The 18,325-nt window shown below is 36.5% G+C and overlaps 2 long non-coding RNA genes across 2 annotated transcripts; both read right to left on the reverse strand.

Moving 5' to 3' along the window:
- Positions 1 to 13,947: 13,947 nt before the first annotated feature.
- Positions 13,948 to 15,158, reverse strand: LOC120260335. Its single transcript, XR_005536385.1, has 3 exons — positions 15,117 to 15,158; positions 14,726 to 14,890; positions 13,948 to 14,097 (listed from the first exon to the last, which is right to left on the reverse strand). It is a non-coding gene; the product is annotated as an uncharacterized LOC120260335 (long non-coding RNA).
- Positions 15,159 to 17,395: 2,237 nt separating this feature from the next.
- LOC120262436 lies at positions 17,396 to 18,145 on the reverse strand. The gene is made up of 2 exons (XR_005536777.1): positions 18,025 to 18,145; positions 17,396 to 17,928 (listed from the first exon to the last, which is right to left on the reverse strand). It is a non-coding gene; the product is annotated as an uncharacterized LOC120262436 (long non-coding RNA).
- Between the last annotated feature and the right edge of the window lie 180 nt (positions 18,146 to 18,325).

Here is an 18,325-nt window from a genome sequence, read left to right on the forward strand (position 1 = left end):
ATTACCAGATGTCTTCATGGGTCGCGATCACTTTTTACAACCCGTCAGTATTCTTAACACCGCTCATATCCTTCAACAAGGGTAGTCCACACCACGAGCCTTAGTTCAGGTGGGAGAACCAACTGACGTCTAATGCAACATGGGAAGATTTGCGCTCCTTACGACAGGAATTTCCTCATCTACACCTTGAAGACAAGGTGGTTCTTGTAGGGCAGGCGAACGATGCAGAAACACCCGACAAAAGTGCGCCAACATCAAGCCTCGTGACTGCAAACTCACGTGGCACAGTAGCGCTAGTGGGAGCGTGATCAATGTTCGAGGCAGAGACCACACAAGTTCCATGACTTTATAATGGACTCGATCAATCGGCTCATAATTTACATATTATAATGTTCTATCTAAGAGACAAATGGTAGTGGAATGCCGGTGGCGGGCTATGTATGGCATGAATGTTATAACCATCTTATTATATGCCAATGAATTGCATGGGAGCTCAGGGCATGATGAAGCAACCCTTCTTCTTAATTCTCTACTCTCTCTCCCTCTATCCCACTCTCTCGATTCAGATCTCCAAGATCACAACGTCCCAGCAGCCTCAAGGACAAGCGAGAGCACGACCGGTTTGGGTCTTCAATTGGAGATTGGCGAGTGATATGAATGTTGTTTAAATTTAGGTTTAAATTTTGCGAATGGTTTTGTGGGATTTTAGTTCCAGTCAATGTTAAATTTGAGATTAGCTTGGTCTCATCGAAATTTGGAAAACCTGTCAGTAGCCTTTGAAATATTGTCGCTAATGTTCTCAAGTCTTTGTTGCTGATTTTTGTTGATAGGCTTTCTCTCAATTTTAAAACTGTTCAATATTGTACTTCTATTTGTGTTTAGGATGCCTGTTAAGTGTTAGTGTGAGTTTACGTTTGAGATTAGTTTGGTCTTGTGAAGATTGGACAACTGTGGCAGCCTTTTAATTTTGCAGCAACTTTTATGTTCTTAAGAGCCCTGGGTGAGATATTGATCCATTGCAACCCAAAAATGTGTTTTTCTGGTTTCAAATTGTACAGTGATAATGTATATGTAACCCTACAAAGAGTTATGAGTAATTGCAATAGAGAGGTTAAATTTAGTGTGCTACTCAAGTCTTTTCGTAGTAAGAATGACAAATGTGAATTTTATGTATGTGTGGAGCTGATAACTCACTTGCATAGCTTTTAGGTTATGAAAGTTACACTGATTTTGGTTTTTTTTCTTCTTTTTCAAGTCTTAGGTTATAGGCTTGTGCCTTTGTTTCCTATAAATTGTGTTCAATTTTAAATATTCTTGATATTCTCAAAAGTTCTGCTGATTGTTATAGGTGCTAAGTTTTATGAAAACAGAGGACTTTGTCCTGAAACAGTCAAGCAGTCAGCATACTTATTCAAAAGTTTCTTTACAGCTATAAAGACTCCTTTACAGTTGTACAACAGAGATATATAATTGTACAAACTTATTGTAAAAATGTGTATTGAATCAAATGAACATTTTGCAGCTTTCTCTCATAAAATTTCTTTGTTGTTTCTATGATCAGCTTCATCAGATTTCAGATTAGCACAAAAATCAACATGGTATCAGAGCGTGTTTGTTGATTTTCAGGTTTCATTCTTATTTCCATCAATTCCTGGTTTTCTTTTCTTTGTTCTCCTTGCAGTTTTCTTGAGTTCTAATGGCTGGAACAAGCCAAGAAATGACTGCAAGGTCTAGTGGATCGATCATGGATCCCTCTAGCCCTCTTTACTTGAATCCTTCGATAATCCGCACCGTTCTTGCTTTCTAAGTGCTTTGATGGAACTGGATTTGGACCATGGAGGCGTGCCATGGTGATTGCCTTATCGGCAAAGAATAAATTAGGTTTTGTAGATGGATCATGTGCAAAACCTAATTCAGACTCAGGCGAGCTCCAACGCATTGGATTCGATGCAATAATATGGTCATATCCTGGCTGCTAAATTCCTTGGCAAAAGAGATATCCGAAAGTGTGCTTTATTCGAATACTGCCTCAGAAATATGGAAAGAACTGGAGGAGAGGTATGGACAATCAAATGGTGCTCAGTTGTATGAAATTGAGAAGGAATTATCTCAAGTTTCTCAAGGAGCGAATAGTATAGCTACTTACTATACTAAGATCAAGAAACTATGGGATAGGATTCAGTCTTTGAGATCCTTACCATCTTGTTCTTGTGGAAAAATCTCGTGGATTGGCGGTAAGTTTCGAGGAAGAACATGAGGCTAATACAGTTCTTAATGGGGTTGAATGAACAATATAGTTACTGTCGTGGAATTTTTCTGATGATGAAGCCATTGCCTTCAGTGACCCAAGTTTACTCACTCCTAATTCAAGAAGAGAAACAAAGAGAGATCTAATCAGCCTCTATGGCAGTTGGGAATTCTTATAATGCTGAATGGGGAATTATCTTTCAAAAAAAGGAAAAACAAGATGCAAGAAGGACTAATATGTTTTTGTGACTCACTGCAAGAAACCGGACATGTGAGAGATAAGTGTTTCAAACCGCATGGATATCCTACTAATTACAAGAATGTAAGGGAGAAGAAAAATTGTAGCTCAAGTACAAACAGAGGTTTCAAGTCCTAATCCATCAAGCCAAATCTCTGAAGTCACACACATTCCTGAGCTAACCAAGGCGCAGATGATACCACATTGCTGCATTTGCTAAATCAGAAAATGGAGATAGGACCATCTACTGGAGTCTCAAATATTTCAGCTGAAACTTCTACTGGAGCCTCCATCAATTTTGCGGGTATGATTACTGAAATCTCTTCTAATTCATGCTCTCTCAGTAATACTTGTTTGCAACCTCTTCCTATACACACAACTTGGATATTAGACACAGGAGCAACTGACCACATTTGTCACGACATTAAATTCTTCCTCAGTCACAATTCTTTACAAAAACCTTTCCATATAACCTTACCCAATGGAAATACAGTAGAAGTCAATCAAATTGGGACTGTGAAAATTGGAGCCAATCTATTGTTGAAAGATGTTCTGTTTGTACCTAGTTTTCATTACAACCTTGTTTCCATTGGAAAACTTACCAAACAAATGAATTGCAAAGTATACTTCACACATGATTATTGTTTCTGCGAGGGCCCTTACGTGAAGATGCTACGATGCAATTGGTAGACTTCACAAAAGGACTCTATCTCGCAAGAGAATGTGTTTTGTCCTCTTCCTGGTTCAAATGGAACTTTGTTCTCCTTGTCTCTCAATTCTGGTCCAGGTCATAGGAGTTGTAATTTAGTCTCTGTAATGACATGGCATAATAGACTTGGTCATTTGCCTTTGTATAAATTGCAACAATTGTCTTTTGTTAATTGCAATGATGAAACTTCTTTCTCTTCATTGTGTACTATTTGCCCTCAAGCTAGACAACATAAAAGGCCTTTTCCTCAAAGTCATATACACACAAGTTCAATATTTGAACTAATTCACATAGACACATGGGGACCTTACCATACTTCTACATATCAAAGGGTACAAATATTTCTTAACTATAGTAGATGACTATAGCGTAGGGCAACATGGACACATCTTTTGAGCTCAAAGAGTAATGCCTTAACAATTTTGAAAAGCCTTCATACAAATGAGCTGAGACACAATTTTGGTTTTGAAGGTTAAAACAATAAGATCAGACAATGCATTAGAATTAGGTTCTAGCCTAGAAGCTAAAACTTACTTTGCAGACAAAGGAATTTTACACCAAACAACTTGTGTTTACACCCTCACAACGGAATGGAGTTGTAGAGAGAAAGCACAAGCATTTATTAGAGACCTCTCGAGCACTCTTGTTTCAATCAAAAATTACCTATGAGATATTGGGGTGAATGTGTTCTAACAGCAACTTACCTCATAAACAGATTTCCTTCAAAAAAATCATAGGTAATAAAAACTCCTTATGAAAATTCTATTTGGTGCTAAACCTAATTACTCACATCTAAAAGGTGTTTGGTTGCCTCCGCTATATGTCACCGTAGGTAAGAATTTAGATAAATTGCAACCTAGAGTCTGTCCCTCATGTGTTTGTAGGCTACCCTTTTGGTAAGAAAGGGTACTTGCTTCTTGATCTCAAAAAGTCATGAAATACATGTTTCTAGGAATGTTGTATTCCATGAAGATATATTTCCTTTTGATAAGTCTACTTATTCAGATGACATTGTCCTTCCAGTTTCCTCTTCAGAAACCTTCATTCCCACAGATTCCATTACTCATTCTCAAAAATGAAATTCCACAAAACTCATCACTGTCCCTATTCTCGAGTTAGTTCCTATGATTAGGAGGAGTTCAAGGCCACATTCTCAACCTTCTTACTTGCAGGATTACATTTGTTCAAATGTGGCAGGATGCAAAGATAACATTTCTGCAAATTCATTTTTTTCCCACATTGTCCTCACACCTTAACAAATGCTTGTCCTACTCAAAACCATCTTTTGTTTTAATATCCCTGTCCACCAAAAAGCCAAAGGTTGCTCACAACTATTACTGAGGCATATGAGCCAACATCATACAAAGAAGCGATATTATTCTTGCATGGAAAGAAGCAATGCAAAAGGAATTCAGTGCTTTAGAAGCAAATAAAACTTGGGAGATAGTGAAATTACCTCCAGGAAAGAAGCCAATAAGCTGCAAATGGGTGTACAAAATCAAACATAAAGCTGATGGCACAATAGAAAGGTTTAAAGCCAGGTTAGTGGTAAAGGGGTTTACACAAAAACAAGGCATTGATTTCACTGAAACTTTTTCACCAGCTTGTAAAGATTACAACAGGTGAGATGTCTCGATTGCAGAGCAATCAAAAGAGGCTGACCACTTTCTCAACTAGATGTGAATAATGCTTTTTACATGGAGATTTAAATGAAGAAATTTATATGAAGATACCCGAGAGGGACTACATGTTACTGATTCACAAGTTGTTTGCAAAGTTTGAACAAATCCTTATATGGTGCTGAAACAAGCTTCAAGGCAATGGTACTCTAAACTTTCAAAATGCCTTAAGATCAAGGGGATATAAAAATTCCAAGAATGACTACTCTTTATTCTATAAAAGGACAGAGAACTCGGTAGTATTTCTAGCAGTTTATGTTGATGATGTCCTTGTAATGGGAACAGACACAAGTGAAATAGATTCGCTGAAGAATTTTTTGAATGCTCAATTTAAGATTAAAGATCTAGGTGAGCTTCATTATTTTCTGGGAATAGAAGCAATCAAGGAGCCTGGTGGAATGATCTTGACTCAAAGAAAGTATGCTTTGGATCTTATCAAGGAGTTCAAATGTGAGTTACAAACTACTTTTCTTAGCCCTTTACCAGCAGGAGTAAAATTGAGTGCAAATGAAGGAAAACTCATTAATGATCCAAGTGTATACAGACGTTTGGTTGGAAAACTAAACTATTTGTCTCACACTAGACTTGATATAGCATATGCAGTGCAATATTTAAGCCAATTTATGTCATCTCCAAGGCAACCCCATATGGAAGCAGCTTTGCATACACTAAGGTACATCAATCATAACCCAACCTCGTGGGACTCTTGATGAATTCTCGAACCGATTTCAACTCGACCGCATATTGTGACTCTGATTGGGCTTCATGCCCCAACACTAGACACTCAGTGAGTGGTTTCTACATCTCACTTGGGAACAGTCCTTTATCTTGGAAGTCTAAAAAATAGCATACAGTGGCACTTTCTTCAATAGAGGCTGAATATCGCCTCCTGAGAAGAATATGTGCAGAAATAGCATGGTTGACAAGGTTACTTAATGAATTAACTGTGATCAATGTCATCCCAGTTGCAGTGAAATGTGATAATCAAGCTGCAATACATATAGCCAAGAATCCAGTTTTTCATGAGAGAACCAAACATATTGAGCTTGATTGTCATTATGTGAGGGAACAATTACAAGCAGGGGTAATAAGTGTTCATTATGTTCCTACTCAAAGGCAACTAGCTGATGTGTTCACGAAAAGCTTATCAGGACCTCAACACCAACTGCAGATTTCCAAGTTGGGGGTGTCCAATCCATCTTCACACCTTCCAACTTGAGGGGGGGTGTTATAGGTGCAAAGTTTTATGTTATAGGTGCTAAGTTTTATGAAAACAGAGGACTTTGTCCTGAAACAGTCAAGCAGTCAGCATGCTTATTCAAAAGTTTCTTTACAGCTATAAAGACTCCTTTACAGTTGTACAACAGAGATATATAATTGTACAAACTTATTGTAAAAATGTGTATTGAATCAAATGAACATTTTGCAGCTTTCTCTCATAAAATTTCTTTGCTGTTTCTATGATCAGCTTCATCAGATTTCAGATTAGCACAAAAATCAACACTGACTAATACCATAATTTGACAAACTGTCATATATCCCTCTGATGTATGGGTTTTTTTTTGTAGGTTCCTGCATATTTAGATGGCTATGTGAAGGTCTACCAGTCATTGGACCCATTAGAATTGAACTAGTGGCAATTGTAGGTTTGTCAATTGTAAATCTTATGAAGTGAAACTTTATCTTTCCTTTTTGGTCTTGAGCCTTCAATTTTATAGATACTTTCTGGAGGAAAATTTGTGTAAACTGCATATCCACTCAAATCTCTTAGAGCATTGATCTCGAGCCTAGAATTGTTTATATTCTTTCCGATTGGAATATTTACATAACTTCAATAGCAGAGCAATGGAAGAACTATTGAGTTCCTTCTTTAATCTTTAGGGCAATGAACTATGATTCCTATTATCTTAAATTGCTATTTTATTTCCTGAGAATAACTCGGCGATGCCCAAATTTTCTAGAGAAGGAAAAAAAATTGGTTTCATTCATATCTCTTAGAACATTGGTCATTTATGACTCATTGCTTTGATGAAAGGTATTTTTCAGTCAAGCTGGGGAAAGACCCACTTCGGCTTGAGTGATACTTGTGAAATGATAATTTAACCGAAGAGAGTTAAGATCCTGAAGAACAAGTTTCTTATTTAAAGAAACCTTCAAAACTCATTCACTTGACCAGGAAAAATCACACAAGCTCAAAGGAAGCAGAAAATCAGTAAAACATAAATCAGCTTCACTGAAATAAAGATACTAGTTTTTGTATAACTCTGTTCCTTCTGAAAATCAACACAAAGAATTGAGATCATGAACAACAACTTTCTTATAAAAAGTTAGGATCAAAACTCACTCAGTCAAGCAAGAAAAATCATACAAGAAGAGACTTCACAGAGAAACATAATCAGAAAAAACCAAGGTTGTCAGACCCGGCCCGGGTAATGACCCGGCTAACCCCAGGGGTCAGGGGTCAATGGGTTCAACCGGGTCGAACCGGGGTTGAACCGGGGTCAATAATTAAATGTAAAAAAATATTATAATAATTAATAATAAGCAAATATAATACTAAATCCATAATTATATTATAAAAACCTACTCAAATTTGATATTTAAATTGATAAATGACCTTATATACAGTAGAGTTTTCTAATTTTGTCATTTATTTTTACATTTTTTTAAATATTTACAAATTTAATATATTAATATATAATTATCAAATTTCTCTCGTGTTATTTATTTATTTATTTGTTTATTGGTTGATTTTTGTTAAAAATAAATAAGAAAATTTAATTCACTAATTTTTTTATATCTCAATTGAGTTTTTTTTATTTTGTTTTTAAATTTTTCTTATATTTTTTTATTTAATTAGAATACTTTTAATTTTATATTTTTTTATAATAAAAATTACACTCATTTATTGTTTTTATTTTTCTCAATAAATTAAATTTTTTTAGAAAAGTATTTACATAATACATTAATATATTTTTATTTTTTTAAATGTTAATTTTTGTTGGTATATATATATATTGTAATTCTATTTATTGATTATAAATTATAAATTAATATTAATAAATATACACGATTTTGTGGTTTTTAATGAGAAAATAATAATAAATTATTAAATATTGTAAAAAAAAATTAAACATTGTGACCCGATTGATCCGGCTGGGTCAACCGGTTCCCGGTTGAACCGCCCGGGTCGCCGGGTTAACACGGGGTTTTTTAATACCCGGGTCAATGGGGTATACCCGGGCCGGCCACATGGCCGGTTCCCGGTTTTTCCGGTTGAACAGGCCGGGCCGGTCCGAGTCTGACAACATTGGAAAAAAACTCATAGAACTTAAAAAAACAATTAAACCATCCTTTTATCAAATTTCGGTGACTGAAAAGAAACAGGTTAGTCATAACCCACGCGTCTGAACCGGATCAACTTGACCGTCTAAGCCTCTTTGCCTCGAACTTAAGCCAAAACCTTGATCAGACAATCCTGGCCATTGATCAGACTGATTCATCTCTTCTCTAGACTGCCTCAAACTTACTCTCCATCCATGATCATATCAAACTCGGCCACTGATTTTTTTTCAGCCATATCTGCTAACGATTTAATTGAAATTTAAACACTTGAAAAGACACAAACACCCTTTAAATCAAAAGTTATACCACCAGGACAATTCCAGCTTCTTCTCTGCATCTCTTCAATTCTTCGATCATAACCAACATGAAATGGAATCAAAATGATTTTGGTGGTACTAAAGAGAATGGATGAGAGAGATGATTCTTTGGAGTTACAAATATATAGTTTTGATACGTATGCACAATACTTACAATTTGGTAAATAACTCTTTGCAGGCAGAGTTTCAAAATGTGATCGATTCAGTCTCCAGATTTGGAAAGCCATCATGCATGTCTACTTCCATTGCATGGAGTCCACGCAGAGGTGAAAGCCAGCAGTCGAGTTTTGTCCTGGGTTACAACTCTTTTCTTTCACAGTTCAACACACCCAAGGTTTGTTGGGTTATTCCATGCATTCGTCTTTCCACAACTTTGTTCTTATATGGTCCAATAATAGTATTCTAGTCCAATATAATGCTAAAACAAGAAGGCCCGGAAACTAACTTATTGTTTATTTGAGTGATTTTTCTCTCTAGTGTGACGGGAACCATTTTTCATTGCTGGCATCTGAACTTGAAGTAGTCTTTACTTAATCATATAACCTATTCTTCCCCCAAGGTCAAATAATGATATTATCTTAGACTTCTAATTTTACAAAATAACATGAAGTCAATTATCTTAAATTTATTGAATACAAAGGGTTTTTTTTTATCATTAGAAAATAATTTTTTTTATTAATAATAAAATTTGTGAAATTAGATTTCTTTTTTCATAAACCATGATATAATGAAGCAAAGAAGATAACAGATAGCTAATATAGAACTTTATAAAGGGACATGTTTGTATTGAAGTGAAGTCCTACCACTGAGACCAAAAAAACAAAGGGTCCTTAATAAACCTAATTTTTTCTTTGAAAGCTATAGTTTGAGTCAACAGGAGACAATAAGCTACTCTTTTGGGTCAAAGGATCTCATCTTCAAGATTGATATATATATACATATATATATATATAGCCTTTGTTTAAGCTGGTTCATTTAGCCTAGTTAAAGTTAAACCGCGTTGGAATCAAGTTAGGTGGTCAAGAGAGTATACACACATTCAAATCTACTATTTTGCAATGCGTTTTATAGACTTTAAGACGAACTCACTCTAACTTATAAAATAATACTTTGTTCAAGGGTATGAAGTTAATCAATAATGCTAAGCAAGCCAAATATTGTTTATGTTAAATAATTCATAGAATATTTTAACAGAGAATAGGGCAAATAGATGTTATATTTTAATGATACTTAAATGTTTTTCTGACCGAGTTTCATTGTTTTTATTTAAAATAGACATTTAATTGTTATTATATTTATTTTTTTAAAAAAATAGACATGAAATTATTTTTTTGCTAAAGAGAAAAAATTGACTTCTAAGTTTACAACATAACATGAAGTTAATTGTCTTAAATTTATTGAATACAAAGAGTCTTTTTGTTATCATTAGAAAAGAATTTTTTTATTAATAATAAAATTTGTGAAATTAGATTTTTTTTTTAATAAACCATTTTGTCCTCTCTAGTGTAAATTTCTTGAATGCTTGTAAGAGTTTAGGTTTGAATACTCTAAACTATGATTACAAAATTGGAATTTTATGCATAATTTAGTATTTTTTGTTGTTATATATCATGAAATGCACGCAAGACATGGACATGCATGAACATGACTGATTTTATTATCCCAACAAGATAAATTTTGTCAGTCATGAATACTGCAGATAACTTCATGCAGGTTCTGTTTTAGCCTTGGATTGCAACTGTGCTTGTGTTCTGTGATTGTGTTGTTATGGGTAGTACTGTAGTAAAATATCATGATATTCTTCAAGATTATTGTTTGTGGTGTTGTCTCATTTAATTTTTTTTCTTTTATCACTTTAACATAGGCACTTAAATGTTTTTCTGACCGATTGTTATGTTCACATTTTTTTCATCACCCATTTGTTTTGTTAGCTAATATCCACGTTTTAACACAACCATATGTTTTGATTCATTATTAATCTAACACTGAATTTAACTGATGTGTCAATTAATCTTACCATATCTCTTTGTCAGGTGAAACCATGCATCAGCCACTCATAATAATTTATCATTTTAAGACTGATGTGTCAATTAATCTTACCTGATCTCTTTGTCAGTTGAAACAATGCATCAGCCAGATCTCTACACGAAGGAGTGGGGTAAGACTTAACATGGATGGGTTTGCTTGAAGATTGCTCCAAACATACCAGCAAAGAATTTCATGCATTGACTAGTGTTGGTTATGATTGAAGAATTGAAGAGATGCAGAGAAGTTGAAATTGTCCTCGTGGTATAACTTTTGATTTAAAGGGTATGTGTGTCTTTTCAAGTGTTTAAATTTCAGTTAAATCCGTTAGCAGATGGCTGGAAAGAAACCAACGGCTGAGATTGATTTGATCATGGATGGAGAGTAAGTTCGAGGCAGTCTAGAGAAGAGATGGATCAGTTTGATCAATGGCCAAGATTGTTTGATCAAGAGTTTGGCATAAGTTCAAGGCAAAATAGTTGACTGGATGAAGAGCGGTGGAGTTGATCTGGTTCAGACGCGTGGGTTATGACTAACCTGTTTCTTTTCAGTCACTGAATTTTGTATAAAGGATGGTATACTAGTTTTTTCCAGTTGTGTGAGTTTTTTCTGATTATGTTTTTCTGTGAAGTCTCATCTTGTATGATTTTTCCTGCTTGACTGAGTGAGTTTTGATCCTAACTTTGTATAAGAAAGTTGTTGTTAATGATCTCAACTCTTTGTGTGTTGATTTTCAGAAGGAACAGAGTTATACAAAAACTGGTATCTTTATTTTAGTAAAGTTGATCTATGTTTTACTGATTTTCTGGTTCCTTGGAGCTTGTGTGATTTTTCCTGGTCAAGTGAATGAGTTTTGAAGGTATCTTTCAATAAGAAACTTGTTCTTCAGGATCTTAACTCTCTTCGGTTAAATTATCAACTAGGTTAGATGAAAATAGAGCCAAATGGCAAGTTTATAAATATGCACATTTGTTTACTCTATGTTTATAGATCTTGAAACATGATCATATGAATTACTAATGATCACAATATACTGCAGCTAGCCCTGAAAGCAGGTGTATATTGTGATCAAGTGTCTAATGCTACTATGTGGGGAAACCATTCGACAAATCAGGTTTAACTTTAAAAATTTTTTTATAATTGTAATTACAAATGTATAGTGGAAACATAGAACAGATAAGCTCTAATCTTTCTAATATGGTCCTCTGTTTTTATTCCCATAGGTTCCTGATTTTTTAAACGCTAAAATTCGATGGCCGGCTCGTTATTATAAAGATGTTATAATGCTACTTTACTAGCAACGTGGAGGCGTGCTTATCAAAAATTGGGGTAGGTCTTCGGCTTCATCAACTGCTGTTTCAGTAGTCGGGTATTTTACGATCTACCGGATTAACCATTCTGTATTTTAAGATCTACCGAATGCCAAAATGAAATTAGCCCAAAAAAAAAAACAAGAAAATTAAATCTAAAATCATTGAGGCCTTTTAACAAATAAAATGATAAAATTAACCAAATAGATTATATTCTATTTAAAAAGGAAAAAAAATCAAAACATTGTGTTTTAATTGAGAATTGAAAAGCTGATCAAATATTAGATTTAAATTCAAGAAGATCCATCTAAACAAGGATCACAGAAAAACTAAACCAGTGTTACGTTGAAGAACAAGAATAAACCATAATGTCCGAGAAAAACAGTCAAGTCAAAAAAAATTAAGCTAACCTTGATCACAATAATTAAAGAATTAAAGAACTATATCAGTATGGAGATGAAGAAGAGGGTAAAGGGTATTGGGCTACTCACGAGGATGGGAATGATGATGCTGATGGAGATGATGCAGAGCCCTTGTCATGGGTTGGGGTCGATTGTGTTGGCAGGGCTACAGAAGAGGATGACAGAACTTGGACCTCTGTGGCTGGCGGCGCGGTGCAACTCTGGTTCTGGTGAAGGTTGACAGAACCTGCACCTCTGTGTTTTAAATGAGAATTAGAACACGTTTAAGAACAAGAATATACCAGAATATATGTTCAAGAAAAACAGTAAGTCAAAGAGAATTAAGCTAAACATCATCACAGTAATTAAAGAAATTAAAAAACTATATCAGTATTGAAGGAGATTCGCAGAAGAATGACCAAGAAAATTAGCATGCAAAACAAGGATTACTTAGCGGGTAAAGGGTGTTGGGCTACTCACGAGGATGGGATTGATGATGCTGATGGAGATGATGCAGAGCCCTTGTCATGGGTTGGGGTCGATTGTGTTGGCATGGCTACAGAAGAGGATGACAGAACTTGGACCTCGGGGTCAGGGCGGGCGTGGTGCAACTCTGGTTCTGGTGAAGGTTGACAGAACCTGCACCTCTGTGTTTTAAATGAGAATTAGAACACGTTTAAGAACAAGAATATACCATAATATATGTTCAAGAAAAAAAGCAAATGAAGTCAAAGAGAATTAAGCTAAACATCATCATATTAATTAAAGAATTAAAAAACTATATCAGTATTGAAGGAGATTCGCAGAAGAATGACCAAGAAAATTAGCATGCAAAACAAGGATTACTAAGCGGGTAAAGGGTGTTGGGCTACTCACGAGGATGGGATTGATGATGCTGATGGAGATGATGCAGAGCCCTTGTCATGGGTTGGGGTCGATTGTGTTGGCAGGGCTACAGAAGAGGATGACAGAACTTGGACCTCTGGGGCTGGCGGCGCGGTGCAACTATGGTTCTGGTGAAGGTTGACAGAACCAGCACCTCTGTGTTTTAAATGAGAATTAGAACACGTTTAAGAACAAGAATATACCAGAATATATGTTCAAGAAAAACAGTAAGTCAAAGAGAATTAAGCTAAACATCATCATATTAATTAAAGAATTAAAAAACTATATCAGTATTGAAGGAGATTCGCAGAAGAATGACCAAGAAAATTAGCATGCAAAACAAGGATTACTAAGCGGGTAAAGGGTGTTGGGCTACTCACGAGGATGGGATTGATGATGCTGATGGAGATGATGCAGAGCCCTTGTCATGGGTTGGGGTCGATTGTGTTGGCAGGGCTACAGAAGAGGATGACAGAACTTGGACCTCCGGGAAATGGCGGCGCGGTGCAACTCCGGGTTCCGTGAAGGTTGACGTAACCCGCACCTCCGTGTTTTTAAAATGAGAATTAGAACACGTTTAAGAACAAGAATATACCAGAATATATGTTCAAGAAAAACAGTAAGTCAAAGAGAATTAAGCTAAACATCATCATATTAATTAAAGAAATTAAAAAACTATATCAGTATTGAAGGAGATTCGCAGAAGAATGACCAAGAAAAATTAGCATGCAAAAACAAGGATTACTAAGCGGGTAAAGGGTGTTGGGACTACTCACGAGGATGGGATTGATGATGCTGATGGAGATGATGCAGAGCCCTTGTCATGGGTTGGGGTCGATTGTGTTGGCAGGGCTACAGAAGAGGATGACAGAACTTGGACCTCTGGGGCTGGCGGCGCGGTGCAACTATGGTTCTGGTGAAGGTTGACAGAACCAGCACCTCTGTGTTTTAAATGAGAATTAGAACACGTTTAAGAACAAGAATATACCAGAATATATGTTCAAGAAAAAACAAGAAGTCAAAGAGAATTTAAGCTAAACATCATCATATTAATTAAAGAAATTAAAAAAACTATATCAAGTATTGAAGGAGATTCGCAGAAGAATGACCAAGAAAAATTAGCATGCAAAAACAAGGATTACTTAGCGGGTAAAGGGTGTTGGGCTACTCACGAGGATGGGATTGATGATGCTGATGGAGATGATCATGAGCCCTTGTCATGGGTTGGGGGTCGATTGTGTTGGCGTGGGCTACAGTAAGAGGATGACGGGAACTTGGACCTCTGGGGTCGGGCGCGGTGCAACTATGGTTCCGTGAAGGTTGATGTAACCACGCACCTCCGTGTTTTTAAAATGAGAATTAGAACACGTTTAAGAACAAGAATATACCGTAATATATGTTCAAGAAAAAAACAAGAAGTCAAAGAGAATTAAGCTAAACATCATCATATTAATTAAAGAATTAAAAAAACTATATCGATGATTGAAGGAGATTCGCGAAGAATGACCAAGAAAAATTAGCATGCAAAACAAGGATTACTAAGCGGGTAAAAGGTGTTGGGCTACTCACGAGGATGGGATTGATGATGCTGATGGAGATGATACAGAGCCCTTGTCATGGGTTGGGGTCGATTGTGTTGGAAGGGCTACAGAAGAGGATGACAGAACTTGGACCTCTAGGGCTGGTGGCGCGGTGCAACTCTGGTTCTGGTGAAGGTTGACAGAACCAGCACCTCTGTGTTTTAAATGAGAATTAGAACACGTTTAAGAACAAGAATATACCAGAATATATGTTCAAGAAAAACAGTAAGTCAAAGAGAATTAAGCTAAACATCATCACAGTAATTAAAGAAAATTAAAAAACTATATCAGTATTGAAGGAGATTCGCAGAAGAATGACCAAGAAAATTAGCATGCAAAACAAGGATTACTTAGCGGGTAAAGGGTGTTGGGCTACTCACGAGGATGGGAATGATGATGCTGATGGAGATGATCGAGAGCCCTTTGTCATGGGTTGGGGTCGATTGTGTTGGCGGTGGCTACGTAAGAGGATGATGTAACTTGGACCTCTCAGGGGTGGCGGGCGCAGGTGCAACTCTGGTTCCGGTGAAGGTTGACGTAACCCCGCACCTCGTGTTTTTAAATGAGAATTAGAACACGCTTTAAGAACAAGAATATACCAGAATATATGTTCAAGAAAAACAGTAAGTCAAAGAGAATTAAGCTAAACATCATCATATTAATTAAAGAATTAAAAAACTATATCAGTATTGAAGGAGATTCGCAGAAGAATGACCAAGAAAATTAGCATGCAAAACAAGGATTACTAAGCGGGTAAAGGGTGGTGGACTACTCACGAGGATGGGATTGATGATGCTGATGGAGATGATGCAGAGCCCTTGTCATGGGTTGGGGTCGATTGTGTTGGCAGGGCTACAGAAGAGGATGGCAGAACTTGGACCTCTAGGGCTGGCGGCGCGGTGCAACTCTGGTTTTGGTGAAGGTTGACAGAACCAGCACCTCTGTGTTTTAAATGAGAATTAGAACACGTTTAAAAACAAGAATATACCAGAATATATGTTCAAGAAAAACAGTAAGTCATAGAGAATTAAGCTAAACATCATCACATTAATTAAAGAATTAAAAAACTATATCAGTATTGAAGGAGATTCGCAGAAGAATGACCAAGAAAATTAGCATGCAAAACAAGGATTACTAAGCGGGTAAAGGGTGTTGGACTACTCACGAGGATGGGATTGATGATGCTGATGGAGATGATGCAGAGCCCTTGTCATGGGTTGGGGTCGATTGTATTGGCAGGGCTACAGAAGAGGATGACAGAACTTGGACCTCTAGGGCTGGCGGCGCGGTGCAACATTTCGAGCAATGCTACTTTTCTTCACTATTTGGAAAGAACTTCTCCAGCAAATGGGTTGTGGCCGCCACTGCAATCCCCGCTGCCACTCCCTCTGCGATTCTCATCAATAGGATTTGTTTCTTGATTGAGAGAAGTAAACGAAAGTCAGCAAAATTAGAAAATAATCCATAATCAAATAAAAACAATAAGAACTTAAACAAATGTCAAACCATTTTGCCAAATTACTGGGGTTCACCAGCAGCAAGCGTTCAATCTTAATACCCTACAATAAAGAAACAAATATTCAGGTTAAAGAGATCAATATCAATAAAGCACGAAGATCGCATCAAGGAAGCTTACTTTTGCCCTTAAAGAGAGACGTTAATGACCACAGCCTTCAATCCATGCATGTATATATATATATATATATATATTTACTCCGACCTTGCGCCGTTTATTTTAATAAACGCCGCAAACTTCGGCCTTCTGGCACAATCAATTTGCCGGCGGTTTTTACTATAAACGCTGCAAATTAGCCCTACTACTACAATGAATTTTCCGGCGTTTTTGTGAAAAACGCCGCGAATCTGATCTTCTACTACGATCAATATGCCGGCGTTTTATTATGGTAAACGCCGCAAACGTGGTCCTGCTTCTACAGTCAACATGCCGGCATTTTGTGATGATAAACGCCGCAAGCGTGATCCTGCTACTACAATCAGCATGGCAGTGTTTTCTTAACTAGCGCCTCAAAACAGTGAGGTTTGCATCAGATCTCTTAATTAAATAAGTCATCAAAGAATGGAGGCTTGTCCATATTCAATACTGGAACAATAATTAATTTGTGTAAATAGTTAATGTTCCTTTGAACATTCGTAGATAGTATGACTATGATCTCCAAATGCAACAAAAGAAACAACTATCAAAGCCAATTACAGGAGTATTACTTATATATTAAAGATCTACTACTTAAGCTATTAGTTAATACCCTTTCAATCAGCTAATCATCTATTTCTTTTTTGCAGCAAAGCCCAACTTGTTTGGAATATTCTGAAAGCTAATTTGGGCCTTAGCATTTCATTTCCTGATAACATTAGCTCTGGTGCTTGGATCAGTGACTATAATCTCCCCATGTACTCTGTTTCCATTATTACTGCAACCATTTGGTTTCTGTTGAAACCCCGCTGTGATGCTATTTTCAAAAATGTCACTCCTGATTACTCTCTTATTGTTAATAGAGCTATTGCTCATGTTAAGGAATTCCTTCTGGAGAATGCTAAGCTTAGAGGAAGACGTTCTCCCCAACAATTTCTCCCAAACTGATGGCCTTTTCCTCTTCCCTGTAGCAAATTGGAATTGCACTAATAAGGTAAGTCATCTTGGTTTTTATCTCAAATGTTAACTACTCTATAATATATCTATTGCAGGCTGCTGTGTTTCCACTGTTGAGTCATGTGCTGCTGCTGAGATTCAAGCCTTGGATGCTGCCTTACGGGTAGCCACTGACAAACGCTTGAGCATTCGCTACATTTTCACGAGCTGCCAGGAGATCTTCCAAGTACTAAAGCTTAACAACAATCCAGTTACTTGGCGCCTCTCTCCTGCAATTACCAACGTCAAGCATCTTGTCGATAATGCGGGCAATCCCAAACTTATTGAAATTCCCAGAAGCTGGATAACCTTTGCCTTCACCCTTGCTGTCTTTGGAGCCAATCTACACGACTTCAATCTCTTCCTCTCCGGACGCGACCTCCCTCGATGGGTTATGAAGAGCTTTGCTGAAGAGGGATTTTCCTTTTAATTTTTGTTCTTTTGTTTTCCTTTCTTGGTTCCTTCTTCTGAGCCTTTCTCTTAGATCTTGTATTTCTCTAACTCTTTGCATCAGTTTTTCATCCAATAAATCAGCCCTTTGTGTTCTTTTTTTCCCAAAATGTAAATATTCCAGTTCCAGCAAGTTTAGTACAGAAAATAACAAAAAAGATATGAAATTTCAGTCCTTATGTCACTCTCACCAGGATTCTGAATCCTTTCAGATAAAATCACAAGCCAATTCCTATCAGGATCTTCATTTATTGGCTTGATGTGGGCTTATCTAGCATGTATTTAAAGAAAAGGAATTCAATCCATAGCAAAGGACCATGCACAATGGCTAGCATTTCAATTCCAATTCCACCTAACAATAAGAATGGATTTTATAGGCTCATTCGTATATGTGAAACAATAAAAATAAAGATTTTCCGAGAAGGTCCATTTCTTGAAGTACTTTCAAAGCTAGTTCATTTAGTTCGTACGTGTAAAAGATGAAAGCAAGAA

The sequence above is a fragment of the Dioscorea cayenensis genome, chromosome 5, assembly GCF_009730915.1.
Source record: "Dioscorea cayenensis subsp. rotundata cultivar TDr96_F1 chromosome 5, TDr96_F1_v2_PseudoChromosome.rev07_lg8_w22 25.fasta, whole genome shotgun sequence".
In the NCBI taxonomy this organism is placed as follows: domain Eukaryota; kingdom Viridiplantae; phylum Streptophyta; class Magnoliopsida; order Dioscoreales; family Dioscoreaceae; genus Dioscorea; species Dioscorea cayenensis.